Source organism: Anas acuta, chromosome 14, assembly GCF_963932015.1.
Source record: "Anas acuta chromosome 14, bAnaAcu1.1, whole genome shotgun sequence".
Taxonomy (NCBI): Eukaryota; Metazoa; Chordata; class Aves; order Anseriformes; family Anatidae; genus Anas; species Anas acuta.
The window spans coordinates 12926149-12950559 of NC_088992.1; the positions used below are offsets into that span (position 1 = coordinate 12926149).

The 24411-nt window shown below is 60.1% G+C and overlaps 1 long non-coding RNA gene across 2 annotated transcripts; it reads right to left on the reverse strand.

The window, feature by feature from the left end:
* Positions 1-1451: 1451 nt before the first annotated feature.
* On the reverse strand, positions 1452-16070 carry LOC137864500 (uncharacterized). 2 transcript variants are annotated; one of them, XR_011101529.1, is made up of 4 exons: positions 15987-16070; positions 5520-5576; positions 2382-2670; positions 1452-1935 (listed from the first exon to the last, which is right to left on the reverse strand). It is a non-coding gene; the product is annotated as an uncharacterized lncRNA (long non-coding RNA). The 2 variants fall into 2 exon arrangements; XR_011101528.1 differs by having other exon boundaries at positions 2347-2670.
* Positions 16071-24411: the final 8341 nt, after the last annotated feature.

The following is a 24411-nucleotide window of genomic DNA, read 5'->3' on the forward strand; positions in this document are numbered from 1 at the left end:
AACGCAAACATTAGCTCTGCAGTGAGGAGGCTCCTAGAAGTTCATCAGCAACAACTCCGGCTCCCGGTGTGTGTGCAGGCAGGGAGAAGGGATGCCATCTGCACCCTAGCCCTAAGCCTAACCTGACCCTAACCTGAACCCTAACCCCAACCCTAACCTGAACCCCAGTCCTGCAGGCAGCAGTCCCGCAGTGCAGCAGCGTTGCTGGAGGCCTTGCTCGGTGCCTTGAAGATGTTGACGTGAGAGGGACACCGGTCAAGAGAGAGGAAGGCTCCTCTTGTGGGATTAAACGCCCTTGTCATGAGCCCATCAAAACACGGCATTATTTTGAAGGGACAAATCGTGCCGAGGAGATTACAGCAGATTAAGCCTGCAATTCCTGAGCTGTTTGGCAGATCAAACCGCCGCAGGTGGCAGCAGCCTTGCAGGAGAGCTGCTGGGTGAGCGCCAGGTCCCAGACAAGTTGTCCCTGGGAGGGCACGGAGCCGCCATCCCCCCGGGGACCCACACCTTTCATTTGCCCTGCAAGGGAGCAACACCCCGGAGCCACTCTCAGAGCTTCTCCAGAGGGTGGGTGAGCTCAAAACCCAGCATTTTTCCAAGGATTTGCCAAGGATGCACCCCTGCAGCCATGCCCAGGCTCGAGCACACACAGCACCATGAAACTGCCCAGAAAAGACCACCAGGCATGTTCCTGAGGCTGGGCATGGCCCTGTGCACCTAGGCCAGGGCAGGGTCCCCAGGGGAGGGAGATGGGACCACAAAACGGATGCCCAGCCCTTGACCCCCTCCATCCCCTTCCTGGAGGAGCCAGGAGCCAGGGGAAGGCGGATAGGAGCCTCCTGCCTTGACCATGCTACAGCACTGCCATGGACAGGCTCTGATCACAACAGGCTGGAGGATGAAGCATCCCTCCTTGTGGGAAATGCTCAGCAGGGCACTGAGAATCATTTAGGTTGGAAAAACTATCAAGATCATGAAGGCCATGGTGGTGGTGATGAAGAATGACGGGGCACGGACATGTGGCCTGTGGTGAGGTGGAAATAGGGGTTCTCCCCGCCATTGAAGCACCAAACCAGCTCCTCTTCAGGTGTAGATGTCAACAGGAGGTTGGCTTGGATCCGCTCTGTAGGATTAAATAAATAGGGCAGCTTGAAAGAAAGCTATAATAGCCACTAACAGTCTTCCATGAGGATTTTTCCAGCCCAACTTAGGTGAGTACAAGGCAAGAGGCAGTGCCCTGTGTCAGCCCTGAAACGCTGGGGCAGCAGCATGGGCAGGGGGTTGGTGATGGAGATGGCTTCATCCAAGCTGCATCCAAGCGGGCCTCAGGCAGAATTTGGTCCCACAGAGGGTGACCGAGCACTGGGATGGGCTGCCCGGGGCACTGGGGGGGTCCCCACCCCGGGGGTGTGTAAGGGACGCGTGGACGTGGTCCCTAGGTGCACGGCTCAGTGGGGGCACTCAGTGTGACCAGGTGCCTGGTCACTTCTCCTGGGCTAAGTTTCCACCAGCAGCATTGCAGAACTGGCACATCCCTCCTGTCCCCTCCCAGGCCACACAGAAATTGTGCCGGGAGGCCAGAAAGTGTGACACTGATGGGGACAGCTCTTCTGCAAGCCCCCCTGGGCTACACCAGCATTCAGGGGGTACCTATCCTTGTCCTCTGCCCTACAGACTCATCACTCCTGGAGAAAGGATTGGGTGTAAACATCCCCGGCCTCCTAACCCTCTGATACAGGCAAGGATTCGACCCATTTCTATCAGCAGCTACAAAAATGTATGAGACCTGAGATGTGCAGGCTACGTGTAAACAGATTACAAAGCATTCTTCCATTTTCCACACTCCAACAACGAGAGGGGTTTCATGCTGACAGAAGATGCCGTCCGTGGTGCAAACATCTTATCCGCGCCCGGGAAATGAGGATGTGGAACCTGGAAATGAGAAAGCTGCCCATTAGGCTAATGTGGCATTAATGCTCCGCATGGCGCAGACGGGGGAGCCCGCGGGGAGCCCCTGAGCGAGCAGCGGGGCCAGGGCAGGCACAGCCACCGCAGGAGCCACCAGCCCGGGGCCACTCCTGGCAGGGACAGCATCGCTCCCATGCTGGGGGTGCCCGTGCCACCCCCCGAAACCTGCTCTCCTTTGCAGGATTGCTGTCACAGCAGTAAATAAAATGCTATTGCCCTATTACAGTCAGGATATCGCTCTAAATTGACTGTTTTATAGTCTCGGGTAATTTAATTTTTTTATTTAGTGAATGGCTTGCCATATGCCCACGGAGCACGCGGCACAGCCACAGCACGGATCGTCTCCGAGCTGTGCCGGGTCTCCTCTGTGCTCACCTCGGGGGGAGAGGGGATGCCACGGTGGTGCTCACCCATGTCCTGCACCTCCGACGCAGGGCAGAGGCTGGATTTTGGTCTGGGCAAGGATTTTCCATCAATATTTTGCTCCGAAAATGTCGGATGTGGCAGACCCTGTGCCGTGCCTCGCTCAGCCCCACGGGACTCTCCCTCCTGGTGGCTCGCAGCCCGATTCGGATCATTTTCTCCCAAATGGCGCAGCTGTGTTCTTCCAGCCTCTGCCTGCCCGCGGGCTCAGCGGGACCCGCTCGTGTGTCCGCTCTCCTCCTTGGCATTTGGATCTCTTCTCCAATTCAGTTTCATCTGCAAATTTCAGGAAGGTGTTGTTAAGGAGAGCTGTGCATCTTGCTCGTTGCAGCGAGCACTGGTTGGCAATACAGCTCTTGCTTCTGTTTTTAAATCATTTTTCCCTAGCTTTCTGCAAAAAACTCCTGATTATTTTTCTGATTATTTTTCAGCTAAACTGTGAGAGCACATTTCATATGTCACTAGCCATAGTGCACGTTATGTCAGCAGTCAGTTCAGGAGTGATTCGGCTTTGTTCTGTCATGGGATGCTTCAAGACCCGGCCTAGAAAGGTCCCCTGAGACCCATCAGCCACTGAAGGCATTGCAGGACATCTCACACAAAGCGGTGTCTCTCTATTTGATGCCTCAGCCCGTGTCCCCTGTGCCTGCAGGCAAGATGTGGCACCTCCCAGAGCTTCTCTGCAAATGCTCAGTGGTCCTGGTGCCCCTGTCCCTGTGCAGGGCTCCATGGGGGCGTCCCCACTTGCCTGTCTATGGGGCATCTCCTGGGTCAGAGAAGAAGCAGCGATGGGTAAAACCATTGTCCTAAAGCTCTGAGACCTTTGGACCTGAAACCATTTGCACAAGGACCCTGCAGGCCGTGCGAAACAACCCCAGGAAAATATTGCTTTCACCCTGGAAAGTACCTGCACGTCCCTGGTAGTTGGTTCTTCTGTTTACTCTCTCTGCCAAGATTATTAACGAAGGTGTTAAACAAGCAAACCTCACACTGGTCCCTGTGGTTCCCCCACGCTTCCTGTTGTAATATTTTATAATTGTCCTCTGCCCTCTGCTTCGAGGATTGTCGGATGCCTTGCCAACACTGAGGGACCAGCAAGTCCATCAGCAAAGACTTTCCAGAGAAGGCACAGACTGCACTGCTGCAATGATTCCCACCCTGGGGGCCGAGTCCCTGACGTGGCCGTGGCTTTGCCGGGCAGGATGAGCATCCTGTGTGCATCCCCACCTCTGCAGCTGTCTGGAGAAGAGCACAGCCTCGCATCGTTGCTGTCTGGAGGACGGTGTCCATGTGGCAGCTTCGGATCCTTGCTGAGCATTCACCACATCACCACGTCTTGTAGACCAGCCCTACCTCTGCCCTTCCCCATGTATCCACATGGGACACAGGGAGGTGGTGCCACAAGGAACAGGGAAAGGAGGAGAGAAGGTGGCCCTGTCCTGAAGGAGGTTCTGTACAGTGCTCGGGGGCACAGAAGGATCGAGTGTGGGGTCCTCTGGCTGTGGGGAAGCACCAGAAGCCTGGGAGGTGAGCCCAACTGCAGCCCCACAGCATGGTCCCCAGCTTTTAGGACCCTTCCAAATGGGAAGGAGAGCTGGTGCCTTCCCACCCAGAGATGCATCAGCTCTCTGCAAGCATCCCTGGCTCCAGCAATCACCCGTGACCTGGGACAAAGAATGGGGACACCAGGATGCTATTGCTCCCCACTCCTGGTGGGCTGGGGACCTCCATCAGGTCTCCACCATCGCTGATCTCCTGCTGGCTTTGTCCTCCCATCTCCCCCAGGCCACCACGGGATGTTGCTGAGCACCCAGAATGTTCTCGAGAGGGGAGGAAGGAGCTCTGCCCCCTGGGACGCAGCACCCACCCCTCCGCAGAGTGCCAGGGCACTGCCGGGAAGCTGCAGCCAGCTCCGGGCTCATTAATGTGGAGAGCATGCGTGCCCTGCTCCCCGCGCATCGATCTGATAAATGAAGAGCCGCCGATGGTATTTTCTACCCTTTTAAGTGTTAAAATAACATTTTAGTGAAATATGAGCAGGTCAGAGCTGAGCTGCCCCCTTTCATCTCGCAGTGTGCAGGCAGGCTGGCTCGGGGAGGGGTGCCATGGACGTGTTCGCAGGCCTGCGGACACATCTGGGGGGAGGTCCCCAGGCCCCCAGGCAGCTGAAGATGTGTCTGTGCCCAGGCAGTGCCCCCATGCTTGGGGGAGGATGGGCAGTGAGCGTGGGTGTGCAGGTGCTGGTGGCCACAGCCAGGACCCTGCCGTAGGTTGTGCCCGGCTGTGGGCTGTGCCCGTGTCCTCCTGAAAAGCATTTACAGGCACAAAGCCGCTGCCACTTGATTTGGCAAGCTGAGGATGTGCCATGAACCTTTCTGGGTCTTCTCTTTGTGATTTCTTTGTGGAAATGCAGGGACTTGTGTTGGGATGAGGGAAGATGAAACGGCACCGTCCTTGTGCTCGGCTCCTCCAAAGGGCTCAAAGCAGCCCCTGTGTGCCCAGCCTGCGGCCACCACAGGGAATGAGGGCAACCCAACCCCATATGAAAGATGCGGGTTTTCAGCCTAGGTACACTAACCTTTAAGATGGATTGGACTGGGAAAAGAAAAAAAAAAAAAAAAGGAAAAAAAAAAAAAAGGAAATGCTCACTGGACTGTAAAACGATATGCTGAAAATTGGAGTACTTTGCTGACAGCTGTTCTTGGTGGAGCCCGATATGTCAAGGAAAGAAGTGGTGGTGGGAGCATGGTTGGCAGCTCTCGGGGGACCTGGGGGCATCGGCTGCACCCCCTCCTGCAGGGCTGAGGGCGTCTCCACACCTTGTGTTCAGGCAGCCTAGGGCCTGGACGGAGCTGCCTGGTGCGTCCTCACCTCATCCATCTCCTGCATCCTTCCCCTTCTCATCACCTGCATCTTCATCTCGTTCATCCCGTGCATCCTTCCTTTGTCCATCCCCTGTATCCTCTGCCCATCCCATACATCCTTCCCCTGCCCGTCTCCCCTCGCGGCCCTTTGGTTTCTCGTCCCTCTCCTGCTGCCGTGGCGCAGCTCTTTGCCTGGCTTTGCATCCCCTCTCTCCATTCAGCCGAGCTGAGCTCACCGTGGGCCCCGGCCCCCCTTCCCACCCTGTTGCCCGATGTCTCTTCCTTCTCCGCATCTCTGGAGTGTGATTGCTCCGCGCCCTGGGTGAGAGCAAGAGAAATATGTGCTGAGATGACATTTCGGTTATACATGATGCTATTAAAATATGATAAGAACGCTATTAACATTAATAATCCTTTTCATTGTATCATTTAGGGAGCAAAACAAGCCATTAAATATTACGGAGTCATTGGTGCTTTGATGGCTTCAGGGAGGGGAACATTTGGCCGTGTTTGTCTACATGCACTCTGGAAACGTAACATTATCTCTGGGAAATGGGCTTCTCTGGGCCAGCCGCCTCCCTGCGGCTTGGTGGACATGAGCCAGCCCCTGATGCAGGCAGAGGAGCGGGGTGGGGAGGCACCGGGGGTCTCTGCATGGCTAGTGTTTGCCCCACACTGGCTACCTGCAGGTTGAAGCCTGGCAGCCAGATCTGGTGACAGCACAGTCCCCTTTCTGCACAGCCATCTGCTGGTGGCTCCCAGGCTCCTCGCCCTTCTTTTTTAGCTGGGAAACTAAGTTTGGGCCGTCTAATGCCCAAATCTCCAGCTTGAGGGGAATCAGAGCCTGCTCCTTCCCCTGGCCATCCCCAGGATCTGGCCATGCAGAGTGAGACCAGGGCAGGAGCTGAGCCAAGGCCCCCGAGCTGCTCAAATGCCACCAGGGCCGTTGTTATCTGGATGCTTCCCCATGGTGACAGGAGCAAATGAGGGAGAGAACTGAGAAAAGCACAGAGGCTTTTGACAGGACTGTCAGCGCGCCGAGTGAGCGCTAACAAGGACAAGTGTGGGCTCTTTAAACAAATCACTGTCATGTTGCAGGCAGATCGTTGTTTAACGGAGGCACCGCAAGTCACCAGAAAAGGTTAACGCACGAATGGAAGGCTCAGTCCTAGGGAAGGTGACACGGCTGGGCAGCAGGGATGGATCGTTGCCTCCCTGCTCCTGGCTGCCTGAGCTCTGGAGCCAGCAGTCCTGAGCTCCCCAGGGACCACCCAGTGCCCCAGTGCCCAGTGCTGGGCAGGACTGGTGCTGGCAGGGGGCACACGTGCAGGAGATGCACCCATCCCCTGCTCTGCACCACTGAGGGGCTGGAGAAAAGGCTTGGAGCTCGACACCAGCATTCAAACAGAAGCAGGAACCTGCAAGAACACCCATGGGATGCTCCAGGGATGTGAGCCAGGCAGCTCTGGGGAGGACACCCTGCCCAGCAGGCTCTGAGCCCCCCAGCCTGGAGCAGGAGTCTTCTCTGGCTGTGCTGGGTGCACACCTGGCCAGGATCCATCGCTTGGAAAGCCTCAGGTGGCTTCCACACCAGGAGCTCACCAGCCCCTTGTTGGGGAACACAGGACCAAGGGCTTGGGGAGTCGAGAGGGGGTCACCCGGTCCTGCTCCATCCGTCCCAACACAGGTGGCAGAAGGGGAGATGTGCCACACCAGCAGCAGGTTGAGGTGGGCTGTTGCAAACCCAGCCCTGTGCACTCCCCCCCAGAGCTCACCAGGAGGATGAGGGAGGCTCTGCCCTGCACATGGCCAAGGCTCAGCCTGGTGCCACCACAGGGCGCTGGAGGAAGACCCGAGGGAGCAGCAGGGCCCTCCGAGCAGCCTTCCCACCCACCAGGATCCCAGGCAGAGAAAACCTCCCCGTAGCAGGAGCCATCACTCTCTCCAAAGTGCAAGGAATGAAATGAGTGAGGCTGCTCGCTGACACCCAGGGTCACCGCATGCAATTCATGAGGAGCCGCTCGCCGCGCGGAGCCGAATGTTCCTGCGTATGAAAATCGTATGCCAAGGTCACGCCAGCAGTCCCAGCTCCGACCTTAGCTCTCTGCTCACGTGCAAGCCATTAGGCAAGGAAATATATAACAAACAGCCCCCAAAGATCCTAAGGGCCCTACACAGCTCCTACAATGCCTAGCAAGGCTTCTCTATCCATCACGTAGCGTCTCCCAGAGCAGTGCATCAAACTTTAATATCCTACTCTTAGTCACACAAAGGCTGTAACAAGCCTGGCCTTTCATGCTACACAATCCACCAAATCAAAGGCTCTCTGACAGAGCAGCGCACCTGAATATAATCTTTCTCTCTCATCTAAATCTCATCTGTTTCAGGGCTCTGCACACCCCTCATCGCTGCGATACGCATCGGCGTTGCCAAACAGCCCGTTCTCCTACTGCGTGAAACAATCGGGCATGTTTCTAATTAGACAAACGTCATTAGTCGGGAGGCTGGTGCGGGGGAGATGAAGGAAAGCCCCACGCGAGAGCGGAGCCGAGCCCACCCTGCTCCCGCAGCCGCTGCTGGGGGCTCCGCTGCTGCCGGGCACGGTGCTGTGGGGACGCTGTGTGCTCTGCCCTGATTTCCAAAGCCAAAAAGCTCTTGGGTGAAAAATGTCAGAGGGAACGAGGGGATGAAAAATAGAGGCAAACAGAGGATGTGAAGGGAACGCCTTCAGAGTGGCTGTGAATGGTAAATTCCCAGCAGGCAGGGGCTTCACTGCTCAGAGGGGGTTGTACAAAGTGGACACCCCAGGTAGGCTGCCCTGCAGGAGAGGCGTGTTGGTGAGCCAGCCAGGGGCTTTGCAGTGTGTCATGGCATGCAGCACGCACCCCTGTCACCCCACAAACCCTGGGGTGGGAGCGGGGAAGGGGATGGAGAGGGATGAGAGTGTTGCTTGGGGTCAGGGTATCCCAACGCAGGGGGCCCTGTGCCAGAGGGGCAGCTTCCAGCTCCTGCCTCCCCAGTGCCCACGGGTGAAGCAGGCTGAGAAGCAAGAGGCTGTGAAGCCAGGGTGCTGTGCAGGTCCTGCAGGGCACGGCTGGAAGAGCAGAGTGTGTCCTGTGCTTGGGCACAGGGCAGAAGGGACAGAAGCAGCAGGACTGGGGCAGTGCTGGGGAGCAGCATGAGAGCTGTAAGGTCCTTAACCTGCATCCCTCCCCATCTGGGTGCCCACAGCTGAGGGTCTGGGTTTGTGCAGTTGGCAGAGCAATCCTGTGATCCCACCAAGTCTGGGATTATCAAGGGGGAAAAACTGGGGTTAGGTAGGATCAGGGGGAGGACAGAAGGATTTGGAGTGGGTCCTATGGGTTAAGCCACTTGTACAGGCTGAGATTAGGCAGTGATGGAGCCTGATTTGGATGTGAAATCTACTGCTGCTTCCTTGCTGCCCTGCCCAGGTGCTCCAGCATCTCTTGGTGCAGGAGGGCCCCAGCGTGCCCTGCAGCAGCACGGCCCCCAGCAGCGGGTAGATGTGCCCCCTGCCCATCCTGCTGCCCACAGAGATCCCATCTCTGGCACAGGACCACCTGAATATCCCCCCTCTGGGTCTCGTCTCCTCTCTGCCCCGCTCCACTCCTCACTGGATGTGCCCATAGTGCCTATGCAGCTGCAGAGGGATGCCAATAATCACCATTCCCTGCTTCCCTTCCCACAGCCATCCACCTCCAGTAGCATCGTGGTTTTCTGTGTCACTTCTCCAAGAGAAGCTCACCTCCCTCTTGCCTGGGACATTTCCCAGCTCAGATGGGCTCCAGTTCTTGCCCTGAAGCGCAGCCTTGGTACCAGGACGGGCAGCACCCAGCCCCATGGCACTGGCCTTGGAGAGCTTCAGCGGTGAGGGAGGATGCAGAAAACCTGACAATGAGTAGCTGAGTGGAGCAAAAAGAGCAGCTGGAGCTGGCAGCATCTCCCAGTGCTCTACTTCCAGTGGTGTTTCCAAGCCATGTCCCCCCAGGGGCCATGCGGACACCTCTGGGAGCGGGGCCTGGGCGCCTGCTGTGGCTGGGAGAGGAGAGCAAAGGGACCTTGGGAAGCTGCGGGGTGCAGCCTGCACAGCAGGGACAGACCCGGCCTCTGCAAGCAGACCCCATGCCCTGCAGTGGCCCAGGGTGGCCACAGAGCCCTGCAGGGGGCCACCAGCTCCAGCTGCCCACCAGCACAGCCTGGGGGCAGCAGGAACCAACACCGGAGACCTCAGTGTTGCAGGAGGCTCCGGGTGGCAAATCCCCAAATCCTCAGTCTCCTCTGCATCTCCTGGAAGGTGGAGAAGACCTTCCCCGAAGGGACTCGTGTGGTGAAGCACAAAGGGAGCTGGAGGGGATCCAGAGCCCCACTGGAGTTGGAATGAAGCCCCGAGACCAACCCTCGGTCCCAGCAGGGGTGCACTTGGGCTAACACCAGTCCCACATGGGGTCACCAGACCCCTCACACAGCTGTGGTGCACCACCGTGTCCCCTTGGTGTGCCCTGGCCACAGGGAGGTGTCCTGCAGGGAGCCTGGGTGAGGGAAAACCGTGTCCCCCCCAGCGCCCAGCCATTGGGTGTCTCCTCGCGGGGAGCAGGAGCGCGAGCCCTGCAGCAGCCTGTAGCAGGAGCTGCGTGCTCATATGGGAAGGAGACCTAATGAGGTGCTTTATTAATTGCTTTGTGAACTTTCTCTTTAATGATTCTCCCTGCTACTCCCTCTAGTTAAAGCTAATGGCCTGTAGCGTGTTCAGCAGATGGATTACCCATTGGTGCCCAGGCAGCTGGGCCAGCTGGTGGAGGGGTGCGTGGGGGCTGCCAGTGAGCCAGGGACATCACCCACTGCTCCCTGCCATCCCAAGAGGACCCCAGGGGCTTTGCAGGGCCCCCAGGACTGAATGGGACCGTGCCCATGCAGGCGGTGCAGCAGCCTGGGGCACTGGTGATGGTACCAGCTTCTCCTGGTGATGGAGCAGGAGGGATTCCTGCAGGGGGACTGCTGGGCTTGGCTGCCCTGGGGCATGGGGGCAGCTGTTTGGGCGGGCTGGGTGCGTGCTTCAGTGCAGCTTTTCCTTTTTCACCTCTGCACAAGGCAGAGCCAGGTCTGGAGAAACCCCCTCTGTGAGCAGGAGCCGCAGCCTGCAATCAGCAGGGCACCCCAGGGCAGCAGGCAGCCACTTCTCCCCCTGTGATCCCACTTTCCCCTGCCCACCCTCGCCACTCCTCCATCCCGTTCTTCTCCGCAGCTGCTGACATGACTCCTGGACGTGAAGCAGATGGTATTGTTTCCTCCTGCAGCTGGAATTTTGCCGTGTGCCTTGCCCTGGATGGGCTGGCCGTGGCCCCAGCCACCCTCACCCCTGTTTTCTCCACGAAGCCCCCACAGGGGCGGTGCCGGAGCTCCCCCAGCCTGCTGCTGGCTGGGCTCTGCCCCCGGCAGCAAATTTCCCCGGCTGCACTCTCCTGACCCCAGCCCTGCGTCTATTACACGCTCCTTTGATGCGATGCAGTCCCAGGCAATTAGCCCAGCCGTTATCCCGCTGCCTGTCCCGGCCCCACTCTGGCGCCTCGCCGGCATGCACCGGGTCCCATTCCTGGGGACTCCCCCATGCAGCCCGTGCCATCGCTCTGGTCAGCACCCATAGCACGGTGGGTGGGTTTTTAAAAGGTTTTAAGCTTTTCTTGCTCTGACACCACCAGCTCAGAGCAGGAGTGAGCTCGCCCTGCACTCTGCTTCTGGCTTTCCATCACCGCCGCCGGGCTGTGCGCCCTGAGGAGCCAAGAGCTGAGATCCAGGAGCCCCCAGCTCCACATCTCCCCACTTCCCGCATAGCGAGTGGGGGTTTCATTACCAGCAGTGTCCTCTCCGGGCTGCCCTTATATTTATGGCAGTCCTTCTTTTTTATAGCCAATTTTGTAGAGTGCCCAGCAGTTAGCTCAACTGCTTCCTCTCATTTCTGCATTATTGCCAATTTCCTGTTCCAATGGCTAAATTTATCACATCTTTAATTGTCTGATAACTCCTAGCGCCAGATTGGGGCTGCCCCTCCCTGCCCCGTGCCCCACCTGCAGCTTCACCCTCCTGCCCCCAGCCCATGCCCCGGCACTTTTCCAGGGTCACCCACAGGGCATCCCCTTCCCACCCAGCTCCTGTCCTTCCCTGTGGGGACAGTTTGCTGTCCTTGTTGTTTTGGGTTGCTTTTGATGCACGGATGAGGTGGGTCTGGGTGCTGTGCCCCGTTCACACCTCCTTTGTGCCCTGGGAGGAGCAGAGGGCCCCCAGTGGGGGCAGGGTGGGCGGTGACCACCACGTTTAGGGGCAATTTGGAGCCGCAGAAGTACCAGGGGGCTTCACGCCTCGCATTGTTAGTGCTTGTCAAATATTTATGAAAAAACAATCTGGGGATAATTAATTCAGCAGCGATGACAGAGCCCGGCAGAGCTTTGCTTGATGGATATGATCGGAGCACGGACAGCGCTCTGCCAAGTGCAGGAGAGTGGATCATCAATAATAGATTTGTCAATAGATGAAAACATCATCGGACAAATGAGCCTTGAGTGCCACCTGGCCAGCGCGTCCCCACAGCTGCCCGTGGCCAGTGGCCACCAGCAGCCCCCAGTGCTGCCGTTCTGCTGGGACCACCACGAGCATCTCTGCACGGCTGGAGGGAACAAGGGGTGACAGAGGCCCCCACGCTGGCTGCGTGCCATCACTCCTCCCTTTGGTGTCACCGCCGTCCCCTGGGGAGCCCCTGCCCCGGGGCGCAGGCCACAAAGGCGACCTTGAGCATCGGCCGAGCTCTTTCCCCAAATAGCTGCCCTGCCGCAGGGCACGCTGACCCCGGCCATCCGCCCCAGGGATGGGGGTCTGCTGGGGAGGGAGAAGGGGGGCCATGCACACTGAGCCCATTCATCCCTCAGAAAGGGGCCCTTGTTCCCCGCAGACGGGCGGCGGGGACTGGGCAGCTGCGCGGCGCGGGTCCACCCGGGGCAGGATCAGCCCCCGGGGCGCATGGCGGCCCCGGCTGGCTCCAGCGGGGCTGGGCGAGGAGCCCCCCACTGCTTCCCACGGCCGGCAGCATGGGCAGGGCACCCAGCGCCCGCTCCTCTCCTGGGGCAGGGATGGAGCGGTGCTGGTGCTCCCATGACAGTGCCACCACCCAGGGGACTGTCACTTCCCCAGGCTCCATCACTACACCAGTGTGGTGGTGCTTCCATGGCTCTGCCCCACACATGGGGGGCACAGACACCATCCTGCAGTGGGGCAGGTCCATCCGGGAGCACCAGCCACAGCCTGGTCCGTGCTTGGGGACACGCACAGGACATGGGGCTGTGCCACCACTCTTCGGGGCAGGCCCTCTCCCAGCTTCTCCATCCCATAACTGGGGGTGAGCAGTGCTATGGCCCGTTGGGAAGGGGACTTTTGGTGGGAGGGATGGACACCCGCGTGTCCCACAGTGCCCTGCTCACAGCCCCTGGGTGCTGGTGCCCCCCGGGCAGGGGTCCCCCCGCTCCCCATGGGCACCAGGGCTCCCCGGCCACCCGGGGCGCTGGCTCCGGCTGCTTCTCATCCATCTGCTCTCCTGTCACATCCCCGTCTCCCTGATTATTTTAATGAGGATAATGATTCACACCTGGGCAATTCAAACCCGCTAACAATAACAATTTTAATTAGTTTCCACTACAAATCTGAAACGTCGTCATTAACATTTAAAGCGCTCGCGAGTGGCAACTCGGCACAAAGCGAGGCCTGGGTGGGCTGGGGGCTGGGGGGCACGGCCGGGGGGGCAGGCTGGGGGGTCCCCCTGGTGGGACCATCGCAGGGGGTGCCAGGGGAAGGCATTGCCCTGGCACCTGGATGAGTACTGGGTGGCACTTGGCTCCTCGCTGTCCTGTGGGCTCGGTGACACCCTAGGGAGCTGTGTGGGGGCCGTTTATAGGGGTGTGTGCCTGCAGGAGGAGGGAAAGAGCTCACAGGGGAGTGGGTGAGGATGCAAGCCCATGCCAGGTGTCAGACACACGGGGGAAGCAGTGATGGGAGGTAACGGGGCCTCTCTGTGGGGTGGAAGTGCCATGGAGAGCACCGGGGATGCCTCCGCAGCCCCCACGTGTTATCCCAGCCCCACAGCCCTGCTGCTCCTGCATCTCCCTCCCCTGGAGTCATCGGCTGCACCCTTAGTGTGCTTTGCCCCCGCTTCGCTTGCTCGTGTCAGGGGACCACACTCTGAGGAGTTGCTCCAGGGATTACTGGGAACGAGGGCAGGCAGCAGCCCTGGAGGTGCCTGGGGAATTGGGACCTGCAGTCCCATCCCTGGGCTCCTGTCCCTAAGGACACCAGGCTCAGCTTTCCCCTGCAGGCAGCATCGGTGCCAGGTCTGCAGCTCCCGGCACTGGTGCTCACCTGTCCCTGGAGGAAACTGGAGGAAGAAACACTTCCACGGTGCTCACATCCATCACTCAGCCCGGGCCGTCCTCCCGGGACGTGTCCTGCAGGGTCTGGGATAACTCCAGGCAAGGACGGCGAGCAGCACGTGTGCGGGCACGTGTGGGGCGGCGAGGTGTGCTCCTGAAGGTGGCAGAGCCAAAGATGAGGTTTCAGGGTGGTGGGAGCAAGCAAATCTCCCACCCCTCTGGGACCCCAGCACCCTGCTGCCCATCTCCGCAGCGGTCCCTGCAGATGGGGCTGTGCTGAGCCCCCTGCCCCCTCGTTGCCCCAAATCCAGCACTGCGGAGCACCCTGCCCCAGCCACCCACCACCAAGAAAAAGACGATGACAAGGGATGGATCCGAAACATGGGGCGAGCTGGGGCAGCGGCAGCACTGCCAGCAGCCCTGGGCCATCCCAGCAGCCGGTTGCCGGCCAAACGCCGGCTCAGCAGAAGGCTGCAGGGGCAGGAAGCAGGCGTGAAGATCGCAGCCACCTCCTCTGCCTCCCCCAGCTACACCGGCTGTTGTCTGCGTGTAAACAAGGTATTTAATATGCACAAGCACTCATTAGCATCTCCTGGTTTCGGCGGCGCCGTGTCTGCAGCTGGACTCGCGGGACGTGTCACAGGAAATCTCTACACACAACTTTTAATTACAGACAAATGGGTGGACACGGCGCCGCTCACAGCTCCCGGGGCTCGCTGCCACTCGGGCACTGCGAGGATCCGGGGGGACCCAGGCAGTGCTCAGCCCTAAACCTTGGGGTACCGGGCTGCCCCCATCCTTTCCTGGAGCTTGGAGGTCATCCTGCAGGCTGATTACCCCTATTCTTTACCCAAAATTGTGGTCTGGATGCTCCACCATCCCATTGCCCATTCCTTCCTTAGGCTACAGGAATTGGGAGCCCCCTGCTCGCACCCAGCAGGCACCAGCACCCTGCCCCGCTCCGCCACCCTCTCCCCAGAGGTTTTTCAAGCTTCGGTGCTTTTTTTGAGGCAATCTTGTGCAGATTTGCTTTTGCAAGTGACTGAGGGCTGGTGATTTCTCATGCATTTTTCCCTTGGGGCCGCTCACACGCTCAAGGAGGGGGTAGGGGCTCGCAAGCATTTTGTGTGCAGCCTGCGGAGGGTTTGGGTGCTGCAGGAGGCAGTGTGCAGGTGCTGTGCCCCCCTTGCAGGGGTCACAGTGGGACCGGGGCTGGGCTGGATTTTGGCAGCAGCGAGCTGGGATCCCCTGCAAACCTCAGCAATGCCAGCGGTGCAGATCCTGCCCATCAGCCTGCTCCATCCCCTCCCCAGACCGCACTCTGCTCCCGTTAAGTGGCACTGACCCTGCATGATCCTCTCCGCCGGCCAGATCCCCAAATCAGCTGCCTTAAAAATAGCTCCCAAACCCCAGCCTGGCTTGGCACGGGCACAGCCAAGCCCGGATGGGTGTGTGCGCTCGCCCATGCACTTATATATAGCCTGGCCTCTCTGCATGAACCAGGCTTGGAGCTGCTGTTTCCTCCCCAAAATGCTGGCAGCAGGGGGACAGAGCCGGGTACGTGCCATGTTGGGGGATGCTGTGGCCCCACCAGTAAGAGGGAGGCAGAGGATGAAGTCTGGGGATGCATGAGGGCAGTTCCAGAGATGCTGCACTGGGAAACCTGTGGGATTATACCTGGAAGGAGGAAACGGAGAGAGGGAGGGCTGGCACAGGACTGCAGGCTGTTTTCTGGCCACACTGAGCCTAAACCACTGCCTGAAGGTGTGTGGAGCACAGTGAGCACCCCCGAGCCTCCGCGCACCCTCAGGGTGCCCCCGGGGGGCATCCCACCAGCACCCGACCTGACAGCAGACACAGAGCTGCTTTGGGGGAGAAAAAAACCACCCTGCACCTCCCAAAACCCAAGGGCAGAGCATCTCCAGCATCCTCCAGCCAAGCCTCCTGCTTCCTTAAACCCTTCTCAGCCTCCTCTCCCTGCCTCCAATCCCAGCTCCTGCAGCTCTCTGCGGCTCACAACCTTTCAGCATCGCTGCTCTCCAAAAGCAGGGTCCCTGTCCCTGGGCATGCAGCCAGTGCCACAAGCACCCACGGCAGAGGTGCCCCAGCCCCAGCACGACCCAGCCAGGAGCGTCCCCTCGCCACACGCCACCACCACCCACGACCCGGATCCCTCCCCGAGGCACGAGCCGGTGACCTCAGCGATAAACAAAGCAGCAGAATAAAACCAGGGCGAGATAGATGCCCGTTTTATAGGCTTTTTAAAAGCTTTTGACTCATTCTGGCAGTCAGGACTAACCTTAAATTGCTATGTGATGGAACCGGTGGAAAATCATCTGGCAGCAGCAAAGCCGTGCACCAATCCATCAAGCACGGGATAAAAATACCCCGGCCCTGCACGCTGCACGCCCGCAGCGCACACGGCCCCGTCCGCTCCCTGCCCTGATCCAAAATCTCGGCTCCAGGCTCGTGGTTCTCACCTGGAAACCTCCCCACCCGCTCCTCTGCCACCCCCTAGCACTGGGGGGACGATGTCCCCGGCTCCATGGGTCTCACAGGGCAGGTGGGGGTCCCGGTGGGGGTCCCTCCACTCAGCTCATCCCACCCTCCATGCCCAGGGGACCCGGTGCAGGGTGGACCACACAACCCGGAGCCCCCTGGGCACCTTCCCAAGGGGACAGCAGGCAGAGGGGACAGGGGCAGTGCCACCTGCCCGCAGCCACTGCCAGGAAGTGGCCATGGGGCAGGGATGTGGGGCAGCGCTGCGGGAAGGTGCTGGTGCTGGGAAACGGGGCTGCAAAGTGCTGCGGCTGGGGAGTGCCCTCTGCACCGAGCTGAAAGCTGTTATTAGCGCTAATGGCTCTTTTGCTGGGGATATTCAAATAGCAACCACTCCATTTCCATTGCAAATCTCCCCTCCACCGGAGACAAAGGCTCCAGCGCAGGGACGGATCCTGGGCGCAGCCAGCAGCCGCAGCAGGATGCACGGCACGGGGTTTGCAGCGCCGGGGTCCAAAAGCCAGGGCGGGGAACAAAGCTGCCTTGTGCGAGGAGCAGATGCAGCCGGGCACAAGGCGGGGGGCACGGCACCCCCCTGCTGCCGCATCGCCCCACAGCCCCTGGTGTGGGGCAGCCATGGGGCAGCCGGCTGCGGAGCTCTGCTCGCATTTCTCACGGAAAAGGAGAGTGTGTTTTTTTTATTTTTTTTATTATTATTATTTTTTTCACTTAGTAAGCACAGAGTTTATGTTAGTTGAAAATTGACTCAATAAATATTTCAGCCGGTATTTTAACTGCATCCACGGGCTTCGGAGGCTATTAGGGGAACAGATTTACACGAACAGGGGCTGAATCACGTTGGTCGGAGCGAATTACGGAGCGGGGTGCGAGGACTGCTCCCTGGGGAGCTCTTCTTGCCTCATTCCAGCTTGGGTGATGCAAATTCCTGCTGCAGATGGGTAGGGACAGGGCCCCCAAAGCGACAGCAGACACCTCTCGGTGCACAGGACGCAGGGCTTTGGGACCAGCCACTGAGCCCTGGGGAGACGTGGGCGCTGCTGGGGGGCTGCAGCCCCCCGGTGCTGCGATGACCCTGACAAGCATTGCAAGGGGAGGGCGCGAAGCCCCCAGAGGACTCATTTCCTCCCGGCTGGTGGGGAGCAGGAGGCAATTCCGGCTCACAGAGCCTGCCCGTGCACTGAAATGGCCCCGCGGGCAGGCAGCCAGACATGCGTGGCTCGGCCACCCCGGGCTCTGCGGCTCCGGCACTGCGCTCACGCCCTGCTCCGAGCAGCCTCATCCCGGGGAGTTGGGTCCAGGCCCCTTGGCCCCCGGCTCCGCATCCTCCCCGCGGTGCCTGCGTCGTAGCCCTGCAGACCTGGAAGCGCTTGCAGCCAGGCGGCTGAGTGGAAGGCACTCCTCTCCATTTGGAAATTAAACGGGAGCTTTAAATATTGCTGAAGGCAATCGTTTGGGTGGGCAGGAGCCCAGCACGACCCTGGCCACAAGCCACAGCTGCTCCGACACCCCCAGACCCTATACCCCACTTGCAGCATGGGGACCCCCCTCCCACCCGGGGGTCCCAGCCCCACGGCACTGCTCCACGGCACTGATCGGTTGCAGATGTGCTGGCGGGGGGGGGGGGGCAGGGGGACTTGGGCCGGGATTAGAGCATTTTGTGCCGGATTAGAAGCACCGCTCAGCCATCGCACGGCGCAGCCACCCCGCACTGCTTTGCCGAGCTCGGCGGGATTAATATTTTGTTTCAAAGGATTAGGGCGATTAGGAGTGTCGTGGGGGTGCTGCGGGATGCAGGCTGGTTACCGAGGCTGTGGGCATGCCCCGAACTCATGCTCCCATCCCCAGGGATGCCGGCCAGTCGTGCACTGAGTGTGGGGGCCACGCGTGGAGCTGCCTCATACCTGGCCCCACAGGGGCACTGCCAGGGTTTTTTGGGGCTCCCAGTGCAGAGAGCTGCTTGCTGCAGCCTGCATCGCTGCATCCAACCGCGAGGGCTTGGCTCTGCTCCTGGCACAGCAAGGGAGGTGGGCACAGAGCCCAGGTCCCACCACCCCCTGCTCTCCTCACCCCACGGTGCCTCACAGGGAACCCCTCGGAGGACACCTAGATCCAATCCTGAACTGGTCCATGACCTGTTGCACAGCGCGAGGCTGTGGGATTTGGGCAGAAAACTGCCTAAAGGGGAGCAGGAAAGATGCTGGAGCTGAGGCTTTTCTGTGGGGTCACCACAGCCGTACCTGGGGGAAGGACAGACACCTTCCCCTGGGGCAGGAGCTGGGAGGAGGAGGAGGAGGAAGAGGAGGAGGAGGACCTGCACCCCTCAGGTCCAGCCAGAGCTGGGGCTGGCAGGGCCTGGTGCTGCCATCACACACACAGTGCCTGTGTGCATCTCCAGGGATGTTGCACCTGCAAATTCACACTTGCAGGCAAGAGGGTGGCACACACACACACACACGCCCACGCATGCATGGGTGCCAACGTGTGGCTTTGCTCACAGCCTCCCTGCCGCCAGCATTTCGCAGGGGGATGAGGTGCATGGGGAAAATCTCCTCGTTGGCATAGAAAATGTAGAAATGCTGCTTGGGGCATGCTCGGACGCGGGGGCAGAGCCAGCTCTTGTCAAGTGGGGGTCCCCCACCCCGGCCGTCCCTTTGGGAGGGGACTGGAGAGTGCTGGGGACGGTGGTGCCTGGAGAAAGGAGGTTGGCGGGGCTGGCGCTGGGCTGGAGGGGGTCTGTGGGCTGCGTCCTGCCCCTCCTCCAGCCTGCAGGGAGAGCTTTATTTTAAATCCTTTGCTGCTGCTTGCTCCCCCCCCCCTCGGTGCTGGCATGGTTTAATATCAAAGAGAGACAAACGAGTGACTCACGCACACGCAGCGGATGGAAATAGCGGGGCCCCGCACATCCCTGTGGGCTGGGGGGGGGGACATCAGAGGGGACGTCCCCACTGCTGTGTGTGCTCTGGGGTCTGGCAGGAGTAGCTCGCTCCAACCCCGGCGTTCCTATTCCCAAGCAGAGGAAGGAGGCTTGGAAGCCTTGACTTTGCATTTCTGGTCTTTTCCACAGCCATTCTGCGTGCTTTGTGCTGGGCGAGGAGCAGTGGGCGAGGAGCAGAACGTACCCCGGGCCCTTTGGTGTCCAGATGCGATGGAGAAGGGCTCACAACCCTGATTTGCCTTCTCAGGGTCCTGCCCCACTCCCAGCACCCCAGAAGCGGGGCTGTCCCCGTGCACCCTGCTGCCAGCACGGGGGGCTCTGCTGGCTTCTGGCTCTCGGAAAGCCCCCAGGCAGGGAGGACAAGAGAGAGGCACTGTGGCAAGGGGACACCTCCATCACCACATCCCCGTGGGATCCAGGGATCCAGTGCCTGGATCTCTCCCAGGGCAAGGGATTAATTCTGCTGGGTGGGCATGGAGAGGGACTGGACTGTGCGGGAGGAGGCAGCAGGAGCAGGGCACAAATTGCCCAAGCCCTGTTCCCCCACACCCTTTAGGTTCTGCATGGCTCTGTGCACATGCCTGCGCTCCCAAAGGCAAATGCAAGTAGGCAGGGGCTGTTTGTCACCCTCATTAAACCCACGTGCAAGCGAGTGTGAGGTGGGGCTCAAGGGCTGGGTGCTGCTCACCCCCAGCAGGGGCTGAGCACCAGCTCCAGGGGCTCCTGGCAGCGCCTTGCCCCGCTGCTCACGGGGATGCCAGGGCTCGCTTGCTGTGGCTCCTGTGTATTTCTTCTCCAAACACCAAGCTCACTTTTGGCAGGAGCAGCCTGCATTGCTCGTTCCTCGTTATAACTCTTGGCCACTTGTATGAAATAAGAGGGTTGGATCAGGCTGTGCTGGACTCGGCTGCTGTCACTCTGGCTCTGCCAGCCTCTTGTGTCAGCTGCAGACGTTAGCAGCAAGATCTCAGCTTTACTTCCAGGACAGTGATAGAAACGATGGGCAGCAGCACCTTGCTGGTCTGAAGCTTCAAGCAGGAGCACTCCAGAAAGCAGCTGGGGCTGGTGGCAGTGAGGAAATGTGGCAGAAAAATGACCCCAGTGCAACCAGTACGCACCGGAGGCAGAAACTGGTTGGGGTGGAGAGCAGGGAGGATATTGCTGCCCTCTGCTCAGCCCGGGCAGGTGAATCACCACCCGATACCAGCAGGGAACAGCTCACCTCTCCCACACCTTGGTGCGTGGGACAGTCCCTGGGCAGCCAGGGGACAGTGGTGGCTGTCCCCAGCCACAGACCTCTCAGGCTTTGCAGGTTGAGCCTTGCCCAACACGCCTCCATCCTGCGTTCAGCGTGGCGGCTGCGGGAGAGACGGGCACACCGAACCCCTGCGTTGTGCTTGTTCTGTTCAGGCTGTGCCATTGTACCCGACGCGAGGCAGCAGGGAGGGCTGCATGAGTCAGTTCTTTGCAATGCAGCTCAGCTGCGGCTTCCTGTGCATTGAGGGCTGCCACCAGCTGGGGTTGCTACCTCGGTTGTGTCTCTCTAGCGAAATTCCTCCTCCGCGGGAGCAGTGGGGTCCTTCAGGCCGAGTTCCTCCTGTTGAATCGCTCGTCCTGGGGGAGGCTGAGCTGCAAAAGCCAGCTGGGAAGGGCTGTCGGGGTGCCTGGTGTCTTGCAGTGGCACACGGGTGGTGAATCCATGGGGCAGCACAGAGAAGCACGCGGATGAGGGTGCGCATTGGGGAGCAAAACGCAGCCTGGGAAGAGCCACCCTGAGCCAGGACCCTCACCACGCTGTGGCAGCCTCCTGGAGGACCCTGCTGCTCCGGTGGCCTGGAGCTGCTGCAGGAGGTGGTGGGATTTCGGGTGCAGGTGGGATGCATGTGGCTTGCTTGCGTGTCCTTGGCGTGGGCACTCGGGGGTGGTGTGAAGCGTGGCGGGTGTTTTCATGCGCCGGCAGCCCGTAACAATAGGGTGAAGGTCTGCCCCGTGATCCTGACAAGCTTCAAATCTTTGATGGGTCGGAACGGAGACACAGCTCCTCTGCCTGCTCCTTTTCCATCTCTCATCATTCGGGCTGAGTGGGCAGATCTCTCCGGAGCCAGGCGGGCAGGCAGCGAGTGGTGGGAGGATGTTTTCTGGTTTAATGGTCTTTACACCACGATGGGTCCTCCAGGACTCCTCGCTTCCATTCTGCTGGATGGGAGGCAGCGTGTGGCCCCTCATTTCCCCCAAAAAACACTCCCTGAGGCCCCGGCTCTTCACCCAAGCCAGGTCCCTGGGGAGGGGGACACACAGGGGCAGGGGGGACATGGGCTGGAAGCACAGCCTTCGCTCCGTGCCCTGCAGCAAGCATCCTGGGGGAGCTGCCCATGGACCTTGGGGCATCTCCTTGTGCTCTGCTCCCTGCTCCTTGCCACCACCCCGGCTGTATTTGCCCTGCCCACGGACCAGGCTCCTAGCATCCAGCCCGTGGCCATGCCTGCTGGCTGCCAGGGCTGCACGTGGAGGCCCCCGCCGGCAGCAGCAAGGCTCGGCTCTATTTCCGAGCCCGCCGTGGGTGCTTGTCTCTGCTCCGGGTGGTTCTGGCTCGCCGTTAGCAGGTGGCCCGCTGGGGTTTGCTGGCAGCCATAAGGGGAGGGTATTTTTAGCTTTCCACTCCCTCTTGCTGTGGGCGGTATGTGGCATTTATTTGTCGTTGAAGTATTTGTAATTAGGCTGCTGACGCGGCAGGAGCGGTGGCACCGAGCTGAGCAGTGCCGAGGGTTCCCCGCAGCCCCGGGTCCGGCGGGGGCTCCCCACAGGCAGTGGAGGTGGGCGGCTGGGTGAGGACTCAGGGGACCCAAACCAGCTGCTCCTGAGCTGCAGGCAGAAGCACCGGAGGGCTTCCTGGGTCACAAATCCATCACTGTCCTGCACAGTGCGCAGGCTCTGTGTGGAGGTGTCTGGGGGATGCCCATAGGCACACCTGGGGGCTGCCATCTCTGCTGTGCCCCCACCTGCCCGTGCCCAGCCTGGAGCCGCATCTCGCCAGCCCCTTGGCTCAGCTCCCAGACCTCCACCCAAGCTCCCTGCATCTCCTGGTGTCCCACACTCTGCAGCACAGTGGGGACAGACCTCTGGCCCCGGTGCCCACACCAGCACGAGCATCTCACTGCCATCCCCCCTCCAGCTGGGAGCAGCAGCTCGTGCTCTGCCGAGTCCCCGCGAGCGCTCGGAGGCGCAGCGTGCCGGAGCCAGGCTCTCAGGGGCTGGCACCATCCCAGCGCTGCTGCTGCAGCTCCTGGTGCTGGCATCAGCGAGGCAGATCGGAGGCAGGAGGAGCATTAGCTGGCATTTGCCAGAGCACCGGCTGCGGGAGCAGTGTGGGAGCAGAGGGGAGAAAACAGAGGCTGGGCAAGCAGGTGCCGAAATGAACCTCGGAGATGCCTCCTGGAGCTGAGCAGGAGGATGCTCGGCTGGGTTTGCAGCTCTGGGCACTCTGCTGCTTACCACAGGGTAAAAGGTGTGCTTGGACATCTGTGAGCAGGCACATGGGTGTCTGTGATCACGCACATGCATGTCCACGTGTATACATGCATGTGTCTGTGCATGGGGCAGGAGCAGAGGCAGATGCCTGCGTGCTCCCAGCGATCCCATCTCGGGGTGCTCAGGCACCACGGGCAGCCAGGGGAGATGCTCTCCACGAGACCCCCACGCCTCCTGCTCTTGCTGCAGCCGGGGCTCGAGCAATGCCCCATCGCTGCCAGGAGGCAGGAGAGCAGCCAGAGAAACCTCCCCGACGCGGGATGATGCAGTAACCGTGGATACCAGGAAGGTAATTGGTGAGAAAGGGAAAATCTGCAAAAGGCACCTGCTGCTGAATTCAGCCATCACCGAGCCCTTTGAGCGAGCTGCCCATTTACACTTCAAAGGAGGACAGCAAGAAAAGCCTGCCCGAAAGCTGGAGCTGGGGGCCCAGGTCCTAGCCCAGAAGGCTGCCAGCCCCAGATGGTGGGGTAGGATGGGTAGGACACGTCTGTCCCTGCTCAGAGTGCCTCCCGTGGAGATTGCTCTGAGCCCTCCTGGGCAACACGGGCACCTCAGGTGGGCAGTTTGTGGTGCTGCAGCCAGCTGTCTGCGCTGCTGCTGGAGCACCCCATGGATGCAGGCACCCCCTTGTCACTGCCAAGGATCTCATGTGCATGGGGCCAGGCAGGCAACATCTGCAGTGCCTTTGGTGCCACGGCTGGGGCTGCTTCCCCTGTGCAGTGGCAGTGTCCCAGGCTTCATGCAGGGATGGGCACTGCCCACCCATGGCTCATACCTGCGAAATCCCACGGCTCCTCTCTCGCCCGGCCACCACCACATGTTCTCAGGAGAGCCGTCACCACGAGCACATCCCTAGAGGGATGGAGGGGGCTGCTTTCTGTGCCACACAGGAAAAAGGCTTTTGGAAGAGTTGCTGGAAACAGCCAGATGTTGCCACCAGATGACCATGGATCTGCAGGCCAAAATCTCTTCTCTCAAGCTGTTTGAGCTGCAGATTTTGGACCACCACCGCCAACAGTTTCAGCTACAGCCTGTCCTTCTGCTCATGGAGTTGGGCCTGGAGGAGAACCAGAAGTGGGAGGAGAAGGAGAAGGCTGAGAAGCTGCTACAAGGGACCTCTCTTTGGACTGGCTTCATCCTGGCTGGGCTGGCAGTGGGTGGGAGCAGAGTCCCAGCTGCAAGCCTGGGCTCTGTGGATCCAGAACGACAACAGTTTTTCCTGCTGGAGGGGACAGGCTTCACACGGTCCCCACGTGCTGTTACATTTCTCCATCCAGCTCCTGCCTTGCTGCTGGGGTTGGACCTGCAGCCTCTCAGGAGGCTGTTTCCCACCTGCAGCCTGCACTGCCCTTGTCCAAAAGCAGGGAGCAGACAGACCACAGCCCCTCTGGCACAAGGGACAGGGCAGGATGAAGGGATGGGGCACCTGAAGCCTCGCTGCTTGCGAGGGATGTGCCTTTCCACGCTCACCCTGTGCCCACCCCCAGCCCTGACCACATCACTTCCAGCCTCAGATGCTGGATCTGCTTTAGGTGGCAACAAGAGATGATGGATGTGCCACTTCTGGGCACTGTGCTGCATGTGCCTGAGCTGGGGACACTCAAGAAGCTCTGGGAGCAGAGAAGCATCATCATCTCTGTCCCCGTGCTTCGTGCTCTGGTGGTCACCAGCCCTGGCTGTCCCACACAACACCCTGAGGTGGCAGCAGCCGTCCGATCCAGGAGCCCTGCTCAGAAGC